The following is a 20,543-nucleotide window of genomic DNA, read 5'->3' on the forward strand; positions in this document are numbered from 1 at the left end:
AGCAACATCTTAATGATCTGATGAGTATAGACCTAGATTCAGACTGACATGGGTTTAGGTTATTGCCTATGTAAGGGCAAAAGGAGGGTGAGGTTCTGAGATTCTAGACCCGTTTCATAAATGTCGTCGTATCATGCCGATTTTGGTATCAGCGGACCGAAAACGGCGAGCGTAAGATGTACAAGTGTTTTCGTCATGTTCGAGTAACGTGATCATCATGAAATCAGGGATTCTGTTCTGAACCCTTGGGTTCCATTTTGTGTACGGCAGCCATTTTGTGGTTGCCCTCACATAGGCCGATGACTAAGGCCGAACGGGTCCTTGAGACACGTACACCTTTAGCGGACTTCTGTGTGACCTGGGCAAGCTGACTCTGTTGCCCGAGGCCAAACTTGTTGAGCCAGTTCCTCGTTCGGCAGCTGGTCAAGATTGAGGATCAGGGCACAGGACATTAGAAACCTTTTATTGCACACAACTATGTCTAATCTTACTCACACCTGTCTCTGCTCCTTTCTTTATGGTCCGTTTATGATGGGGAGGTGCCCGGTTTTATTAGGGGTCCGCTCGACTTATCTGATGAAGAGTGTTGGGCCCTCCCGGAAAATTGATGGTGGGCTGGACAATGAAATGTGGGTTTGTCATGCAATACTTTTGTCGTGCACACATGGGATTGGTCAACTGTAAATAAGGAATGTTTGCCTGAAGCACAATATTTGGTATAAAAGGAACGATTTGCTTTGTAAAATTGAGCAGTCTCCTACGAATATACAGCCTTTGTACTTCGTGGACCTCTGTTACTGGTTGCAGCCAATAAATTTGATCTTTGACGTCACCAAGAAGAGTCCGCGTTTCTGTAGTTCTGAGACAGGTGAATCCGGAGACTTCGGGTGTGTCCCCTGGCACCGCTGGGTTTTAAATGACCCGGTTCTTCACAGTGGGGGGAGATTTTTATCTCTCCACACCAGACTGGTCATTGTTGACATTTTTCTAATGGCTATGGGAAATTATGGATTTATATTAATGGCCAAGGAAAGATTTTTCACAGTGGGCCGTTACACACCTTATTTTAGATGGTGTGAGGTACATCGATCAGCCATTACAATAACTGAGTTAGGACTCTAATAATCGCTGCAAGATGGCCGCCTCTCAGGGAATTCGAGGCATGGTCATAAAAATACTGGGCACTAAGGAGGGCCTTTAGGACGAGGCAAAGTTTCATTTAATGGCCACAATATTAATACTTGCTTTTTGGGAGTTGTATTGGAGGCACGTCCCCTAAATAAAAACAAGGTAAAGTATTTCCAGCCTCTATGACCCACTGTAAGATGGCTGCCGCAGACAGGGTCCCTGGTAGTGCCATAATCACTGTTAGGAGGTCAGGTTAGTTCTACTTCTGGGTAGATCTGGACATTTAAACGTGCACCCAACAGCGCCTAATGATCATATCGGCAGTAGGAGAGGTTCTTCCAGCAAGAGGAAAGCACACATGGAGCACACAATACACAGGGAGGGGGAATCTGCCTAGATGCATGAAGATGCTCTAACAGGTTAATACCATGAGAAACTCCACCCGATTAGATTCACACTCATACCTTAGAGTAAGGGAGTACACCGTGGAGGACTTGTTGCCCTTCCTGTTTAATCCAGGATATCCGAGATAAGCCAGGCACCCAGCGTGTAGTAATTACCTTCTGCCTCATCATCATGCTGTGCGAGGCGTTTGTACACATTTATTTAACCCGCCCTGGACCTTTCATTTGGGCCGTATGTCTTATGTTTACACTCTGAGATTAGCGATGTGTAGCGCTTGCCCCCATTTGCTGTCTCTATGGGATTTATTACATTTAAAATTGCACTAACCCGGCCTGCCGGTTCTTTTTGGACAATACGGCCATGGCTAAGATAACCAGCAAAATAACAGCATTTTCTTGAGCCTGGGTTTGTATCACTCGATAGATTGGAGTAGGTAATTTAAAGAACGGCATGATTCTAAAATTGATTTAAAACATACACACCACTCCAAAGGCCTCGAAGTGACCTTTAGCACCAGCCGATACTCAGTATCTTGAGCATACTAATGAAAAGCACATGGAGCTAAGTTACATGCCGCTTTCCTTATTTTAAGTGTGACAATAGGGAAAACTGTATTATTAATATTCGGTTTGAGTATAGAGGGGTATAAATAGGCTGTAGATATCTCTGTATGAGAAGGATCTAAATAGCTTGCATTGCATTTGTGGCCATATGTCTAAAATACAGAATATAATGAGGCCTGTTTGCTTTTTTAGGGCCTTTATTAAATGGCTGAATAACTAAATCCTGGTATGGGAATTGGAATACAGGCAAGGTTGGACCGCAGCTGGTGTGGGAAGAGCAAATGGAGAATTACTTTGTTCCTGGCTAGGGGTATAATTGTGCGCTATCGCTGCCAGCAGAAGTGAAACACACCTTGGCCTACACTGAATCCCGAGCTACTCCGCATATATCATAAAATAGAAACCTGTCGCTCAGGTAAGATCACCCGGATGCAGAATCCTGGTAGTGACAGTTTAACCTAGACAGCTAAAACTATGTCTACACCTTTTAAAATATCTAATAGGCCTTTGTTTCCATTTTTAGAACAGAGGATAGGTACTATCCAGCATGACATTAAAAAGACTGACCTACCAGACAATGCTGTAGTTTTTCCACATCATTTGAACGCACATCACTCATAGTGGTCAGTGTGGTTTCTTATATTTTGGGAGTATAAAACTGAGAGAATAGATGTGTTTTGAATGACTGTGTATGGAAGAGTTTATGAGTAAGGAGAGGACCTTCTAGTAAACTGAATTCCACCAAACGCGATTAATGAACTGATAGATGCAATGGGACGGAGGGTTGAGTTCACCATGATGTATCTGTTAGAGGACCGCAGAATAAATTTGAAGATATGGTTTCTGAAGGGGTGTTGATTAAACCCAAATGGAATTTTGTGAAAAAAATTTTTTTGTATGTTCCCCTTTCTCTTAGATTACGCATACCTTTAGTTCTCCAAGGAGGGAGGTTACACTCCCTTATACATTTTTCTCCTGAAGAAGGTGGGATTTATCAATTCACTACCACCGGAACACTTTGACGCTTAATGCTACTCAATCCAACCACGAGAAATTACTGGAATGAATTAAAGTGTATATTACCCAGGATATGAACTCAATGTCTCTTAAGACTGTGCAATAGAGTCCTCCCGTTAGCTCCAAATGGTTTCCCATCCTTATACCACAATGTGAGGTTCTTTCTGAGGTGAACTTATACCCTGTTTTTATTGATTAAGAAGTTGCCATAACCTGGGAGACATCCTTCACAACGCAACTTTTACCACGCAGTGCCTTTACGACGCAACTTTTACAACACAAACCATTACAACGCATTGCGCTGGGGGGCGCTCTAGGATAGCGAATAGATTTAATTTACTATCCAACACCTTCCCTATTATCCCCGGGGACTGGAGTTGGAATAGTAAATTAAACTATTCACTATCCAGCACCCCAAAGCGCTATGCGTGGTAAAAGCATGCGTTGTAATGTCATACATCCCCATAACCTGCATAGTTTGTTTTGTATGTATTGCACTGTATATGAATTGCATAATACTGAATGTTTTCAGATCTAAATCAATTATGTTTTTATATGGGAATTTTCTTTATGCCAATAAAGCCTCTGATGTTACATTTTGAATTTGGTGGTATTTTAGCTTTAAGTAATGGGTCCTGATTTATGGGTACCCTTTGTTTGAGGGATTTATGATTTTGAGTGAGTTTTGAACGAGTGTATCTTGAGTTTGTTGCCCAAAAGGGACTTTTGTTTACTTCTACTGCCCAAGGAATAAAGCCAGACAGATAAACTCTCATCTTCTCTCCATCCAATGTTGGGTACAGATGTGCCAGCCCATGTTTTCTCCCATTTTGAGCTACAAGTTTACCATTTGGAATATGAGAAAAAGAACGCTGAAAGGGATCTGAAGTTGATGCCTACTGCTCTGGCAATGGAGGAGTAAGAGACAACCTGACTGCAGATAAGATAAGGGCTTCTGATGACAGCAGCTAACTTTGCATTCAAAGATAGGAAACTGTGTTTTAGAGGATACAACAGCCAGGCTAGCTGATGAGCCAGAGGAAGATGGTCCTTGAAAGCTACCAGGTCCATACACCCAATTTGGTGAATGAAGCTCCAGAGATAGATAAGTTAACACCCCACTTACGAAAGCAAGTAATGCCTAACTTTGTGGTGGGATGGCAGAAGACATGCTTAATAACTATTGGGGTCCATTCTCTTGGAAAGGTTGGACATTCAGTGGAAGAATGCAATTCTCACTTCAGATAAGACATATGAGACACAACACAAACACTACACTCAGATGAAGAGAATTGTGCAGAGGAGGTTTGGGCTGTCTCCTGAGATACTTCTATGAAAATTCAGGGAAAACACAAAGCCTCAGCAGTTATGGGTCAATTTTGCAGATGCATCATTAATGTCACTGGGAGGTTCCATAAAAAAGCAGCAAATTAGTGTGGGCTTTATAATGAACATTTCCAATGAGAACATCTTGAATAGCTGTTGCAGCAGCAGTTAGTGAATATAAAGCTTATTAACATTAGAGAACTTAAGGAAGAAGCTGACCTTTGGGTCCACACTAGTGTGTCGTGGAAGATGGTGGGGACACAGGAAAAGTGGGTTGGTTAATAAATAGGGAAAGTAATGGTGAAGTTGGTAAATAGACGGATAAATGTTCTCAATATGGCCCTAAGTCCTAAGAAGGAGGAGAAGGCCTAACCTACTTCTGGGCAGAATGGTGAGGATAACCTTATTATAACCCCCTGAAGGAGCTCCTTTCATTGTCTGTAGAAAGGGTGCAAGAGTGGGAACTTTTTGGATGAAGCCCCCAGGGTTCCCTTGGGAATTGTAGGGCATGAATGGAGTTGGCCTGTGAGGATGAGTGAGTAAACAGAAGTTGCCCTAGTTTCCATGAGTGTGTTTAACGTTGAATTGGAAGGCTGTATGCCGTCCAACACAAAAACATACAGACAGTAGCCATCCATGAAATGGAAGTGAGTTGAGGCATTGAGAGAGATTAGGATCAGTATGAATACAATGAGATTCAACATGGTATCTCCAGAGCCGATTATCCCCGATTTGCCCCATCCCATAGTGAACACAGACAGTGAGGTAAAGTTTCATCCCATTGCAAATGTCACCCTTGAAGGGGGTTGAGGGGCAAAGATTGAACAAAAAACACATGTTGAAAAGAGAAACAGCAGCGGACCCAAAAATTGCCGCACCCTAATCCCAGTTCCAACAAAGTGCCTGTGTATGTGCCGCTACCCCTGGCGTCAGCTGCTGAGTGGCGTCCCTGTGATTCCAGATCAAAAGGTATTTTTTAAGCCTGGGTGGGGGCGTACAAATATGAAGTCCAAAACTAGCAAGGTTTTTTTTTAAAGTCCTTTTCTTTATTTATACAAAAATGTATTGAGTGCAATAGTCCATTGATTTCATTATATACGAAAAAAGAGTTGATCAGCCAACGCGTTTCTCTCCCATACAGGGAGCTTCCTCAGGGCTTTTATAGAGTGTATCGCCATGTGAAATGTAATGAAAAAGAGTCGGCCCCAACCATTTTATGCAGGTAGTAAGAAGTACATCGTTTTATAGGGTGTATCACAGAGGCAGGCCCACTTAATGTTACAAACAACCGTCTATTCCCAATGTGAAGGGAAGGGTTTCTTTTTGTTGAGGTATTTGTAATTGAAAGAAGTCCCTGGATCAGAACCTTAAAAAGAGTGTGTGCTACAAAAGTTGGCCCAATTTTCAGTGCGTCACTTCGTCTCTTCCCGATGTAGCAAAGTCAACTTTTTATGTGTAGTTGACGATTCAGCAGTTAGATGGTGTCCCTGAGTCAGGATATCCGATCCATCTGCGGCATCTCCCAGTGTAGAGGGTCCGGAGGTTACAGCCCGCTGAATCGTTAACTACATATAAAAAATGTTGTTTATGGTGCATTTCACCATGTCAGAAGCTTAGTTGTAGGTCGTTGCGCATATCAAGGGTTTTGATTCAGGTCTCTTAGTTTCCTCAAGAAGGTCTTTCCTAGGAATGTTGTGTACCTGTTTTTGTTAATGACATGGACCGGGTAGCCACGGTCCTGCAGTTTCCTGCTCAGGTTTGTTGTTTCCCTTTTGAAGTCCTCTGTCTTAAAACAATTGCGCCTGATGCACAGAAATTGGCCCATTAGTAGGTTCTCCCTCATTGCTCTTGGGTGAGGGCTATCGAAGTGCAGCAGACTGTTCCGGTCTGTAGCTTTGCTGTACAGAGAAGTACTCAGTCTCCCATTTTCTGTGAAAATGTTGACATCGAGGAAGGACACCTGCGTGTTGTTGTGGGTCATAGTGAACCATAGGAAAGGGTTTCTCTCATTTAGCCAGTTGTTAATGGACTCAGTAGTGTTGTCACTATTCCGCCAGAGTACCAGGACGTCATCAATGTATCTTATCCAGAGACGTATTTGATTGATTTGATTTGATTTAATACTTATATAGTGCATACTGTCACCCTACGGGTATCCTGGCGCTTCCGACTGAAGAGAATGACCAGAGTGGAAAGAGGTCGGGCCGAATGTATAGGAGGCAGAGATTAAGCTTTCGGTAAGACCCAGGTATTTAAGCTCTTTCGAAATTCAATCAGATTGTCCTTTTGTCAAGGATTCAGGGGAAGTCAATTCCAAAGGCGGGCACCCACCACATTGAATGCCCTCCCTCCTGACCTGGCACGTTTGAACCTGGAGACCGACAATAGGCCGGCGCTGGAGGAGCGAAGTTGTCTCTTGGGTTGGTGCCACTTGAACTTTTCCTGCAAAGGGATTGGGCCCAGCTTATGCACTGCTCTGAAAAGTCAGACATAGGGAGTTAAACTGGACCCTTTGCTTAATGGGCAACCAGTGCATCTCTCTCAGAGCAGTGGTGGAGGATGAGCTTTGCGGCCTATTGAGTGCTAATTTCGCTGCTGCAGACTGTACTCTCTGCAATCCCTGGATGATGTATTGTGGGGCACCCGAGTACAGAGAATTGCAGTAATCAAGCCTGCTTAACACGGTGCTTTTTACCACCAGTGGGCGTGACTCAGTCGGTAATAGCGGAAGTATTTTTCGTAGTATCCGTATTAAGGAGAAGCATACATTGGCCGCCTTATTTGCATGAGACTCCATCTGAAGGTTGTCATCAATCAAAACCCCCAGGTTGCGTACCTTCTTAACCGGCGCTATTGGCTCCTCCTCAGGAGTGAATTTAAATTCACAAGGTAGGGGTTTAGGTATCCTCACCGAGGAGCAATAAAGCACCTCGGTCTTTCCGCTATTAAATTGAAGGGAGTTTCTCCTGAGCCAGCCAGCCGTGCATTGCATGCACGGCTGGCTGGAAAGTATCCAGGGAGATCGCATGTTCACCTTCTAAGGGGAACGCCAGCTGAGTATCATCAGCATAATTAACTAAGCTGACTCCAAAGGATTTAATAATAGGAAGCAGGGGCTGCAGATATACATTAAAGAGAATAGGACTGATCACAGAGCCCTGCGGCACTCCGTGTATTACCGGAGATTTGCTGGAGGAAAGGGGTGCTAAGGACACTACCTGCTGTCTCCCCATCAGATAGGACTGGAGCCATTGCAGTGCTCGCCCCTTCACCCTTAGCCTCCTAAGTCTCTCCACTAGGATGGAAAGATTCGGATCACTTACAGAATATCGAAATCAAAAAAATCGACATACAAAAATATCGAGTCAAAAATATCGAAGTACAAAATATTGACAGCCTATCTTCAAACAGGTAAGTAAATATCGACTCCAAAATATCGACTTACAAAAATATAGACTGTAAAAATATCGATTTTTTTAAATGTCTTAAAATTAAGTTAAAAATAATATATATAAATATATTTAATATAAACTTAGAAATAATTATTAAATAAATGTAATATTAATAAATAATTAATATAAATAAAAAAATTAGATCACCAAAAATAATACACACATATATATATATATATATATATATATATATATATATATATATATATATATGAAAAACAACACAGCTTCTTCTGGAGTGCTGGAACCCAAAGGAAGTTGGCGCAGATGCCGGCGAAGCAGGCCGGTTACATTAATATATCCAAAATTATCCACAAAGTGAGTGTCTTGCGCTCTCAGGCAAAAAGGCAATTGTCGAGTGATATCAACAATATGATATGTTATGTTCTGACTCTTCATATCCTCTTCTGACATTTCTTAACATGATGTTTTTTCCTATTATGATGTTCTTTCAATGTTTACATTTCTCACATGTTCCTTTATTTTAACTTCCAATTCACATTTTGATTTTGTCCTTTCATTCCTCAGGAGGAAAGGAGGGGGCCCACCACTGGACTTCACCTGCACGGGCGTACCCAACCTTTGCACTCCAGGAATCACTGCTCGAGGTTGTATCACATTCTGAGACACCAACTACTAAGGTTTGACTTTTCCATATATAAGACATACTGGCAAACTTTGAACCAACACATCATTAGGCAGATGTGATACCCATATACTCACCTAATCAACTGCTGGGATGGCAGTGGTGCAGCCCCATGAGTATTTTCCAAAGGTACCACCCGGGACTCTGCACGTCTTAATTTTAGGAGGTTGCTAGTTTACTTTGGGTACTTCATTATGTCGGACTTTGTTGATACTTTATCATTTTCTACAAACTTAACTTGATTCTGAGTTTTTTCGATTGACGGTAACATGGGGCTTATATACATATACTTATACTTTTTGAATAGATTCATGTCATCTACTACAATGTATTTTACTTATTATATCTGACCACGAGTACCCTGTTCATTTCAAGTAAGGGGCTTGTATATATGTATATAGATATTCTCTATAAGTGTATTTAGACCGTAAATTACTACTGTATATATTTGAACAGGCATACCCAGAATTGTATATTAAGACCTTACTTATTTTTCATGTTCATTGCAAGGCCCTCCGTGTTACTTATTTTGATCCACAACATGTGTTTCGATGAGGCGGTTTATAATTACTTCGCCTAGGAATATGTAATAATAATATTCTCCCAAAGTACCACAGCTTACATCTCATGGCGGGCAAATAGCAATGTTGTTTAAGGACACGCTAATTGAAAATGATATATGCCGATTCCACCTGTATTTTACAGGGATTTTTGAATAATGATTTTGATTCAAACTTTTTTCTTTTCCTTGCTTACATTTATGTATTGATGTTCATGCATTGTCATTTATTTATTTATTTGAGGCAAATGTGTAATGAACAACAACATAGGCAACCTTCTCTGTGGCACTAAGCCAAGAATCATTTACTAGTGACCATTCCAATATGTCTGCCATTAATCTCTGTCAGTCCAACCTTTATGTTGACTATTAGTCTGTAGCACGGAAAACTTTATTTAAAACTGGTGTTCTCCTTTGTGAGGTTACACGTGAACAAGGCTTCTTTGCTGAAACGCGTTGTGTAATAAACTGCTTTATTGACACTTGGGATCCCCTTTGCCTTTTTGCCTGAGAGCGCAAGACACTCACTTTGTGGATAATTTTGGATATATATATATATATATATATATATATATATATATATATATATATATATATATATATATATATATATATATATATATATATATATAAAACATATTATTAAATAAACATATTAATATAATATTATTTAATTTAATTTAATTTCATTAAATTAATTTAATTTTACTTTATTTTTACACTGTACCCCTGTACCCCAAAAACCCAAAACTGACCCTGAACCCTAAAAATGCCCCTTTACCCCAAAACTAAAAACTGACCCTGAACCCTAAAAATACCCCTTTATCCAAAAACTAAAAACTGACCCTGAACCCTAAAAATACCCCTTTACCCAAAAACTAAAAATTGACCCTGAACCCTAAAAATACCCCTTCACCCAAAAACTAAAAACTGACCCTGAACCCTAAAAATACCCCTTTACCCGAAAACTAAAAACTGACCCTGAACCTTAAAAATACCCCTTTACCCAAAAACTAAAAACTGACCCTGAACCCTAAAAATACCCCTTTACCCAAAAACCAAAAACTGACCCTGAACCCTAAAAATACCCCTTTACCCAAAAACTAAAAACTGACCCTGAACCCTAAAAATACCCCTTTACCCAAAAACCCAAAACTGACCCTGAACCCTAAAAATACCCCTTTACCCAAAAACCCAAAACTGACCCTGAACCCTAAAAATACCCCTTTACACAAAAACCCAAAACTTAAATTTAATTTCCAAAACCAATTACTTTTATTTACGAAGTAAATTTTATTTAATGGTCAATTATTAATTAATTAACAAATTTAATTAATTAACATATTTAATTAGTTATTATTAAATTACTCCCCACCCTATCCCCCTATAAACTCACAACCCACTACAGAAATTAATTTACTAATTATTATTTATTTATTCTTTAAATATTTATCATTACCAATTATATTTTAATTATTTACCAAATAATAATTAATTAACAATTATTATCAATTTACATATTTAATTAATTAAATTTAAATTACTTCCCACCCTATTCCCCTATAAACCCACAACCCGCTAAAAAAAATAATATAGTAAAAAGTAATGATTTATCAATTATTCAATTATTATTAATTACCAATTATAATTTAATTAATTAACAATTATTAATTAATTAACAATTACTATTATATTACATATTTATATAATTATATTTAAATTACTTCCCACCCTGTTCCCCTATAAACCCACAACCCGCTACAGATTTATATTACACAATTATTACAAATTATAAAACACCTAATTTGACATATTTTTGTTGTCTATATTCTATCTACTCGATATTATGTCTAGTCTATATTTTTGATTCGATATTTTTGCTATTAATATCAATAGTAATCGATATTTTTGTAGTCGATATTATGTCTGGTCGATATTTTGTCTAGTCTATATTTTTGACTCGATATTTGTGTATGTCGATATTTTTGAGGTCGAAATTATGTCTGTGTACCAAAGATTCACCATATCGAATGCTGCCGACATGTCAAAAGCACTAGAACAGTAGCATTCCCGTCGGCTCGCATGCGCAGGTTATCCATCATGATCACAAGCGCCGTCTCGGTCTCTGTAGGGATTGTTTGACCAGATGTTGTCTTCAAACCAGCTCATATACAAACAGGCAATGCTGGGGGTGAAAGCACTGCCCATGAAAGTTCTGTGACGTTGGAGGTAGATCTGATTTTCAAAACAGAATACATTTTCCATCGGAGCTAGTCTGGCGAGTTCCATGATCCAGTCAATGGGGACTCTCCACTTCCAGTTTTTGTTAAGTAGGAGATCCTGAAAAACTCTTAGGCTTTCTTCCTGGGGGATACTGGTGTAGAGGGCCTCGATGTCGAGGCAGAGTAATATCTCACATGCCGGGTCATCATAATCACGATCTTGTAAAATGGTCAGAAGGTGTGTTGTATCTTTGACATATGTTTTAGCTTCTGTGACAAGTGGTATTAGGAAACAGTCCATGGATTGGGACAGTGGTTCCAGAATGGAACCAATGCTGGACACTATGGGCCTTCCTGGTGGCGGTGTCCTTACTTTATGAATTTTTGGAATGGTGTAGAACCGTGGGGTTCTGGGTTGCTTTGTGGTCAAGAATTCCTTTTCTTTTTTGTTAATCCAGCCCTTTTTACTCGCCTCCTCCACTAGTCTGGTGTTCTTCTTTTGTATTCTGCTGTTGGGATCGGTGCAGAGGATTGTGTAATGGCTGTTGTCCTGTAGTAGGGATAGACATGCTTGTCTGTAATCTTCCTTACTCTGGACCAGTATTGCTCCTTCCTTGTCAGCTGGTTTTATTGCTATGTTGTCTCTTTAGCTAAGGCAATTTAAGGCTGTGTTTTCACATTTTGAGAGGTTCTGGAATGTGGCTGCCTTTGGTTTATACAATTCCACATATTTTGTTACTTCTTCTTCTAAAGCCAGTATTTCTGGGGGGATTGTGATGATAGGGGGATTGAAATTCGCTCTCTTCTACAAATCAGCGAACCCCTCAGCTGTTTCCACAGGGGGGGTAATTTTGGAAAAAGACTTTTATTTCACATTTTCTGAACAACTCATCTTGTTTTAAATTTGTCCATTTCAGTGGTTGGGATCAATCCCAATCCTTTATTGAGGACTGACAGTTGGTCTTCTGTTAGGGGTACATCCTAAAGGTTGACAACCATGTTCATAGATTGCTTGGCCCTGGTTGAATTTGTACTCTGGTTTAGCTCCATGTGTTGGCTCCTTCTGTCCCATAGTTGTTCCACTAGACACGTTGTCCCCCTCTCTGTCCTCTTCTTACCTGTCTCCCTCCAAATCCTCAAAAGAATTCTGGTTGGGGTGGTTAGGTTGGAAGAAGGGTATTTGTTGTGGTGGTGGTGGGCCTTGATAAGGTGGCGGAGCATAGCCGCCTGGCCATTACATCATTTGGGGATGTGGGTAGATAGGGTTCGAGAAGTTACCTCTCTGTTGTCTGTGTCTCCTTCACCTCTTCCTAGTGGAGGTAGAATTGTTGCTTGACCAATTGTCGGTGTCTGAGGGAACTGAGCCGGTATCACGTCTTGCTGTTGATTTTGCATCAGACTCATTCTTTTTGTTATAGTTATCTCTGAAATAGGGCTAGACTAGTTCGTGGGAGAATCTCTTCAGCTCTTTTTGAAGTTTTGTGACTTTGCTCTGTAGGAGGAAATCTTTGTGTTCCGAGATCTCCTTATTAATCTCGTCCAGTTTTTACTTGTAGACAGTAATTCTGATCTGGGTATTTAGGACATCTTCACTTGTCTTGATCTTCCCCAGCATGGCTTCAGTAATGCGCTTTGCGGTGTTGATGATAGGTATCAGCCAATCAATAGTACATCGCCATGTGATGAGTGACCATTCCTTTCTGATTAAGGGGTCTTGGAGGAATATGCAGGGTTCATTTGTCACAATGAGTCCTGTGGGTGCAGCATTGCTCAGTAGGTACTCAGGGGCATATTATCAAGGGGGTTTATCTCCGCTTTTTTGGCTTTAAAAGCCAAGAAAGCGGAGATCAAATTATCTCCCTATTCCTAGCTGTCGCTAACACCAGTTAGCGACCGCTAGTAGGAGATAGCGACCATCTTGGGCACCACTTTGCATGTCAGTGATATTTATCACTAATGACATGCAAAGTGGGCGTGCCAAGATGTTAGCGACTGGAAACAGTCCCTAACATCGCTATCTCCTATTACCAACTTTTGGAGATATTCGCGCTAAGCGCGAATAACTCCAAAAACTAACACCTGCCCTGAGCAGTTCTTAGCCATGTTATCCAATGGGAGGTGGATAACATGGCTAAGAGCATTAGCTCGGTAATGCATGAATATCGCTGACTTTTCAGCGATATTCATGCATTGCGGCCGTTTTTTATCGCATTTGCGATAAACCTTGATAATAGCAAGGTTTATCTGCGATAATTTCTGACGATGCTTAGCGGTAAAAAATTCGTTGCTAAGCATCGTTAGCGATAAATATCGCTTAACGTTGGTAATATGCCCCTCAGTTATGATTACCCTGTGTAGTAAAGTGTTCATTTGTTCGCTTTTTAGTTCTTTCACTTCATCCCAGTTCTGAGTTTGTGCCAAACTCTGGGTGATGTTAGTGTCTGGGAGAAGTGACGGGGATGCTAGGATTAGGGATGCCATTTCAACCGTATAGGCTAGGTCCATTTGTTCTGTCATTTTGGGAAGTGGGTAAGAGCATGAGAACATTTGAGACGTACGGAGAAGTAGTGAGGAGTGCATGTCCATAGAGACATTCTGTCTTGTTGTACCCCACAGCTGTGCGCTGCTAAAATTTACAGCCCAAGTTCAGAGGACCATCAAAATCAGGAGGGTGCCCCAGGACCTGCAGAAGCCAAGCCTATCTATCAAGGCATATAAGTGACTAATAGTGCTGGGATATGTGGTGCACCATAGCCATCAGGTAGGTAGAGGTCCCATAGAGGCTATTCAACCATGGATCAGGGCCATTATGGAAGCCTCAAAGATCTGGGGCTAGGTGAAAGCCTTTGTAGGCTTCACTTGGCTATCACTGCAGATTTATACAAAGGTGTGGGCATATATTGCACCCTTGACTGATCTGATTTCCAGGAAGTAGCCCAATATATTTCAATGTCCGGAAGAAGACATTGTGTGCTGCATTAATAATCAGTGCTCCCGGCTCAAAAAGGAGCTTGTGTACAGACTGATGCTTAAGAACATGGCATAGGGGAATACTTTCCCAGTTAAATATTGAAGGCCAACACCTAACAGTAGAACTAATGGGCCAATGGCTACTACCAAGGGAACAACGATTAACTGCCTATGAATGGGGATCTTTGCGACCTCTGTGACCTCTAAAGCAGCTAAGACAATACTTGTTTGAGACTTATTTCTAGGTTCAGGCTGAGCACAGACCACTCAGGTGACTCGTGCAATTGTGGACTCAAGAAGAAGAATCTCTAACTGTTGAAGTGCTTTATTTTAACTACAAGGATAAGATTTTATGGTGAAACCTCATCTCATCTTGTTCTGACCACTCCAATGCGGTTAATCTTTTCAGATTTTTCTACGGTGGTGGTGAGAACTGCCGTAGGGTTGACCAAATTCCCATATGACCTTTGTCTGGAGGATGGCCTGCGGGGGAAAGAGCATCCTTTTGCTTGTCTACTTTATAATCTTGCATATAGGGGACTGAATCCCCCGGCATAATATAGGTTTGGACACTGAGAAACTTCTAAACAGTGCCCAGTGCCTGTGTTCTGACCACTAAACATAATTAAAGAGTGGCTAACCCCAATTTTTGTATTTGGCTTTTAGGTAGCACCACTGTAATGGGGCACAAGGAGTGCACCAGTGGCATAAATGTTAAAAGTCAGGAGTTGGCTACAGCGTGGATTTTTACCACATACATGAATAACTTTAAAAGCATGGCTTTGGACCTGGAAACTATTTTAACCTGGTTAAAAGACCACTTTGAAATTAATTGCATCACCTGCATGTAGTGCATTGAAGCCTGCACAGTATGTGTGCATAATGTGCAACAGTCAAGCATGTCTAATATGTAGATTGGTATGTCCCTGCAGTGACAAGATAAGGAAGGTAATTTTCACTTCATAGGATATATCAGTCATCACTATGCCAAAAGCCTACATGTGAATACAATTTATCATTTTCATATGTTGAATTAGGAAATGCCTACAGAAATAATCCATGAACCATTGTAATATGTAGTGAAATATCTAATTCCACAGTGATCATAGACCTTTAGTAATTGTGCTGAAAGAGGGATTTTATTACATGTATTTTCTATGCCTTAATGTCTTGACAGAAATTCACTCAGTTCTAAATAGTGCTCAATTTTCCAGGGGCAGCAATTAATTATTCTATGGGGTTTGGAAAGCAGTTCTGGGAAGCAATAGGCTTGGATGACAAATGTCCTCTGTAGGAACGCAGTGGACAGGTAATTAGTGGTCATTCATTCAGAGGTATTTTGGAATCCATGGAAGTGGACAGTACCAGTAGATGGTATCACAAAGAACAGGCTGGGACCTGGTAGATGGCATGTTTACAGTAAAAAGAGTGAGGAAGACCATTTTAAAGTAGCATGTTTCCAGCCAAGCTGTCACCACTCACAACAGAATGGAACCTTGTCTAATAACAAGTCAGGAAAGGGTTTCCTGGCACTTCCTTCACTTTGCTAGGACATACCCTAGGTGGGCATTGAGTACTCCACGGATTGACACTGCAGCCCTGACATCCTGAAAGATGCCCACAGCAAACTTTTCCAGGGTAGTTTAATGTAAAATGACAAGAGGTGCTGGAAAAGAAGGCTAGATTACCTGTGGTAATTTTTTATAAAATTGGTTTACGGGTTATGGCCAGTAATTGGCTAGCTAACCCTGTAAGAAAGGTTTACCACTCCAGTACCTCAGAGCACAATTGGATTTAGAGATGATCAGCACAGGGAGAACCTGCTGTCCGTGTCTGCTTTGGAAGAACATATGCCTTGGATCCTGCTTCTACTTACGTGCCAGCGTTCAAATCGCTGCTCAAAGCCCAGACCAGCAGTTCTCCTGTAGTCTCTTTAGCCCTAGGGACATAAAGGACAAGAAGGCCATCTTTTTGGAAAAATAGCTGGCCAGTGGACTATACTGGAGCTTTGGCTGAAGTGAGTGGTTGAGACTGCCTTCCACTGCTCTCCCTTATCTGTTGTTCTGGAGGCATTTCCAATCAGTCCTGGAGCATGTGGATTGACCAGAGCAAATGTACACAGCATCAGATGAATTTGGACTCTTGGCTGCATCCCATTTCAATCAATCAATCAATTAATAAATATATTTGTATAGCACGTCTTATCCACAGAGGGAGGCAGACATGTGAAAGGGAGGCAGAGCAGAGTTGTCTAGCGGGATTGTGGAAGGTCAGGCAGTTGTTGATGTAGGTGGATCTGAAGTTGTGGTGGGCTTTGCAGGCGTGGGTCATCATCATGAACTGGCATATTATTTTGACAGGGAGCCAATGGAGACAACAGAGGCAGGAGGACACCATTAAAGGGCCAATTACGTTGTCAGTCGTAAAGCCTCTGACAAGTTAGGAGGCTTTACAACGAACATCGTTGGTTTCAATTCTGACCGGCTGATTGTGATACAGCTAGTTAGATTTGAAACTGGACGCTCATTCTGGCTGGCTTCTGATGGGCTTTAGGAGCCCGTCAGCCAGTCTGAATCAGCCCATAATCCATATGTACAGCGGTTCCCGCCGCCCGGATTATGATGCATGGTTTTTGGCAGGGTTTCCATGCCGACCTTTCCGATATGGAAACCCTGTCTGAAAGCATGTTTGGGGCCCCTAGCAGTGCCCCCTTTCACTTGCTGCCTCGGATTGTGGGACGCAGGGCACCTATGGTGCCCCCCTGTTAATCCCTGCACCCCTTGGCAGGCACCTTGAGGTGCCTGCCACCGGGTGCAGGGATTAACACAACGTTCCATTTTCCTGTGGGAGCTTGTGGTACGGCCGTAACACATGCTCCCATAGGGAAATGTGGGAACGCGACCACACCATGTGAGGTCGCATCATAATTAGGCGGTCGGAACAATTGATCGGAGGTCGTCATTCCTGTTTCCACCACGGTGTCAATCAGTGGAATCTCCAACCGACATCATAATTGGCCCTGATGTGTTACACTTGGACAAATATGTCACCTCTGAAGAAAAACTCAGCAGATTAGAGGGAGTCACCTCCAATATTCCCTTTTTGGTAATACGCACAGATTACCATTGCCTGTTATACTCCACTGTTCCTATGACTGATTTTGACACTTTCTGCAAAAAAACATATTTCCTGTTCTCTTATTTAATTTTTGTTTTGGTCTTTTTTCAATCATTAAATATTTCCTGTTGTAACTAAATTTGTTTTAATATTTTACTGTTTTGTCTTCTGACTGTAATCTTGATTTGCTGTTGCCTAAATACTTGCACCTTTCCCTGGAGAAAAAACTGCTCTTTTTAGGGCTCACGCAATGCGTTGCACTGTGCAGCAGTACTGCGCAGCAAGAGTCCTTTTCTCCGGGTTTTCTAAATGTACCCAGGAATTGAGCACCCTCGTGTGTGTATTTTTAGTTTTAAGGCTATTGGCCTTTCCCTGTGTGTTCGTTTCGAAAATAGCACACAATAGGCCAGAGGCGGGCGCATAGCTCAGTCCCTGGCCTATTGGTGTCTATTACGCGCATTTCCTGCCATATGATTTCAATTATCATGCTCAGACACAGGCGCAATAATTGAAAGCATATGGGCGCGTGCGCACTACTCGCTGCTTTGTTGTTCTTTCAGTTTTGTGATCGCCTTTCTCCTCCCTCCCCACTCCCCATTGGTCCCCTCCCCGCCACCACAGTAGCACCACTCACCAGGAATCAGCAGGGGCCAGCTGGCAGGCAGGTCCCAGCAGGTCAGCATGGTGAAGAGGCAGAAGCGGTACTGAGGCAGCGCGGTGCGGGCTCCAGCCGCACCCCCGCTGCGTGCTCCAGAAGGTAAGCGTGGCAGCCAGCAATGAACGGGGGGTGCAGCAGTGAGGTCTTGAGCCCAGGAGTGGTGAGCGAAGCTAACCGTCAGTAAAATGACAGGTCCCCAGTGTGGAGCGTGGAGAGGTGGCATGAGGAATCAGCAGGGCATGTGATTAGCAGGTGAGGAATGGCCGCATGGACGTCAGCCCCCGTTGTGTGCACTGCAGCAGACGGCAGAGCCACAGGAGCAAAGACAGCGGGGAGACCAGGGGTCGTGCAGCCCTCGTCGCGGGGCCAGTGCAGTACGGCCGACCGAGAGAGGCAGAGCAGGAGAGCCCCAGCTGTGAGAGAGGTATGCCTAGGCCCCGCGGTGCGGCGTGCACGCACCCAACCCCGCCGCAGGAGCCCCCATGGCAGCGCCACTCACCGGGATCAGCGGGGGTCAGGCAGCAGGCAGGCCCCAGCGGGTCACTGTAATTCTAGAGAGGTGGCCAGTGGGAGGAGTGGGGGTAACGGCTCCACAGCATCGTGATGCATGCTCCGGCCGTACGTCCTCAAATAGACCCAGTAGGCCTGGGCAGCCACCAGCGGAGGAAGGCGTCTATATGGCATCCATCTCGGTGGGGGAGAATAGTGTACTGCATGTCTGGAATGGCTCTGTCATGTACCAGATTGACAGTGTTGTGAAGGCTTGCAGTGAATTCCTTGTCGGGCAGCGGGACCCCAGAAATGCCATTGGCAGGAGATGGGCTGCGCCGAGCTGCACCAGAAAGCACGCGAGTACATCTACATGCACTTTGGAGAGGTTGCTAAGCAGGAAGAATTCTTCAACCTGTCACACTGCTAGCTGGTGACCTTAAGTAGTCAAGACGAGCTGAATATCCAGTGTGAGTCAGAAGTCTTTCACACATGCATCAACTGGATTAAGTATGACTGTGAGAACCGGCACCTCTATGTGCAGGCATTACTGAAGGCCGTCCGCTGCCACTCGCTCACACCAAACTTCCTCCAAATGCAGATGCAGAAGTGTGAGATCCTTAAACTGGATGCCCGCTGCAAGGACTACCTAGCCAAGATCTTTGAGGACCTCACGCTGCACCGGCCTACCTCTCCTCAGCCCAGCCGTACTCCAAAGGTTCCGCAGGTCATCTACACGGCTGGAGGCTACTACCGACAGACACTGAGCTACCTTGAGGCATACAACCCCAGTGATTGGACTTGGATCAGACTGTAGGACTTGCAGGTGCCCTGCAGCAGACTGGCGGGTTCCATGGTGGGTGGACTCTTTTAAGCGGTGGGAGGAACAATGCCCCCGACGGAAACATTGGCTCTAATGCAATGGACTGCTACAACCCCATGAACAATCAGTGGTCTCCCTGCTCGCCCCTGAGTGTTCCCAGGAACCGCATCGGGAGGGGTGTGATCGATGGCATGATTTATGCAGTGGGAGGGTCTCACGGCTGCATACATCACAACAGCGTTGAAAGGTATGACCCTGAGAAGGATGTGTGGGAGCTGGTTGCCCAAATGCTGACGGGAGGATAGGTGTGGGCGTGGCTGTCCTGAACCGACTTTTGTACGCTGTAGGTGGCTTTGATGGGACAAACTGCCTGAACTCAGCAGAGTGTTACTACCTGGAGCAGGACAAGTGGAAAATGATTGCTCCCATGAACACCTTGAGGAGTGCGGCAGGCGTGTGTGCTCTTGACAACTGCATCTATGCTATGGGTGGGACCAGCTAAACAGCATGGAATGTTATGACGTGGCGACACCTGGACTTTGGCAGCAACCATGAAACACCAGCATAGTGCACTTTGCGTCACAGTCCACCTAGGCAAGATCTATGTCCTTGGTGGATATGATGGGCACAACTTCCTGGACAGAGTGGAATGCTATGACCCGGCCAGTGACACATGGACCGAAGTGACACACATGACTTCTGGCCGTGGCGGGGTGGGTGGGGCCATCACCATGGAACCATGCCATAAACAAACGGATGCCCCCCACTTCATACTTCCCTCCACAGTCTAAAACACCTTCCCCGCTTTCTCATCACCCACCTCCGTCCACAGTCCAAACACCATCTCATATTTTCCCACCTCACTTTCCAGTCTAAAACAACACTTCATGCTGTCCTACTGCCTGCCTCCTTCAGAGCATATTATATGATCTCCTGGTGTCCCACATTCTGTCTAATATCTCAGTCTAAACACCATCTCCTGCTGTCTCATCACCCACTTCTCTTGAGTCTAATACGTCATGCCTGTGGAAAAGTCAGCCCATAACGCACCGGATGCCCAGGCTGCTGGCGCAAGGCGCCTCTTAGTTCCCATCGTAAATAATTACCAAATAAAGAGACGGGCACTGGAAGCAGGAAATCAAGAACAGAGTTTTATTTCTCATGAGGA

The 20,543-nt window shown here is 43.2% G+C and overlaps 1 pseudogene; it reads left to right on the forward strand.

The window, feature by feature from the left end:
• Window positions 1-18,740: 18,740 nt before the first annotated feature.
• On the forward strand, window positions 18,741-20,166 carry LOC144820232 (kelch-like ECH-associated protein 1 pseudogene; annotated as a pseudogene).
• The last annotated feature ends 377 nt before the right edge of the window (window positions 20,167-20,543 follow it).

Source organism: Lissotriton helveticus, chromosome 2_1, assembly GCF_964261635.1.
Source record: "Lissotriton helveticus chromosome 2_1, aLisHel1.1, whole genome shotgun sequence".
Lineage (NCBI taxonomy): Eukaryota > Metazoa > Chordata > Amphibia > Caudata > Salamandridae > Lissotriton > Lissotriton helveticus.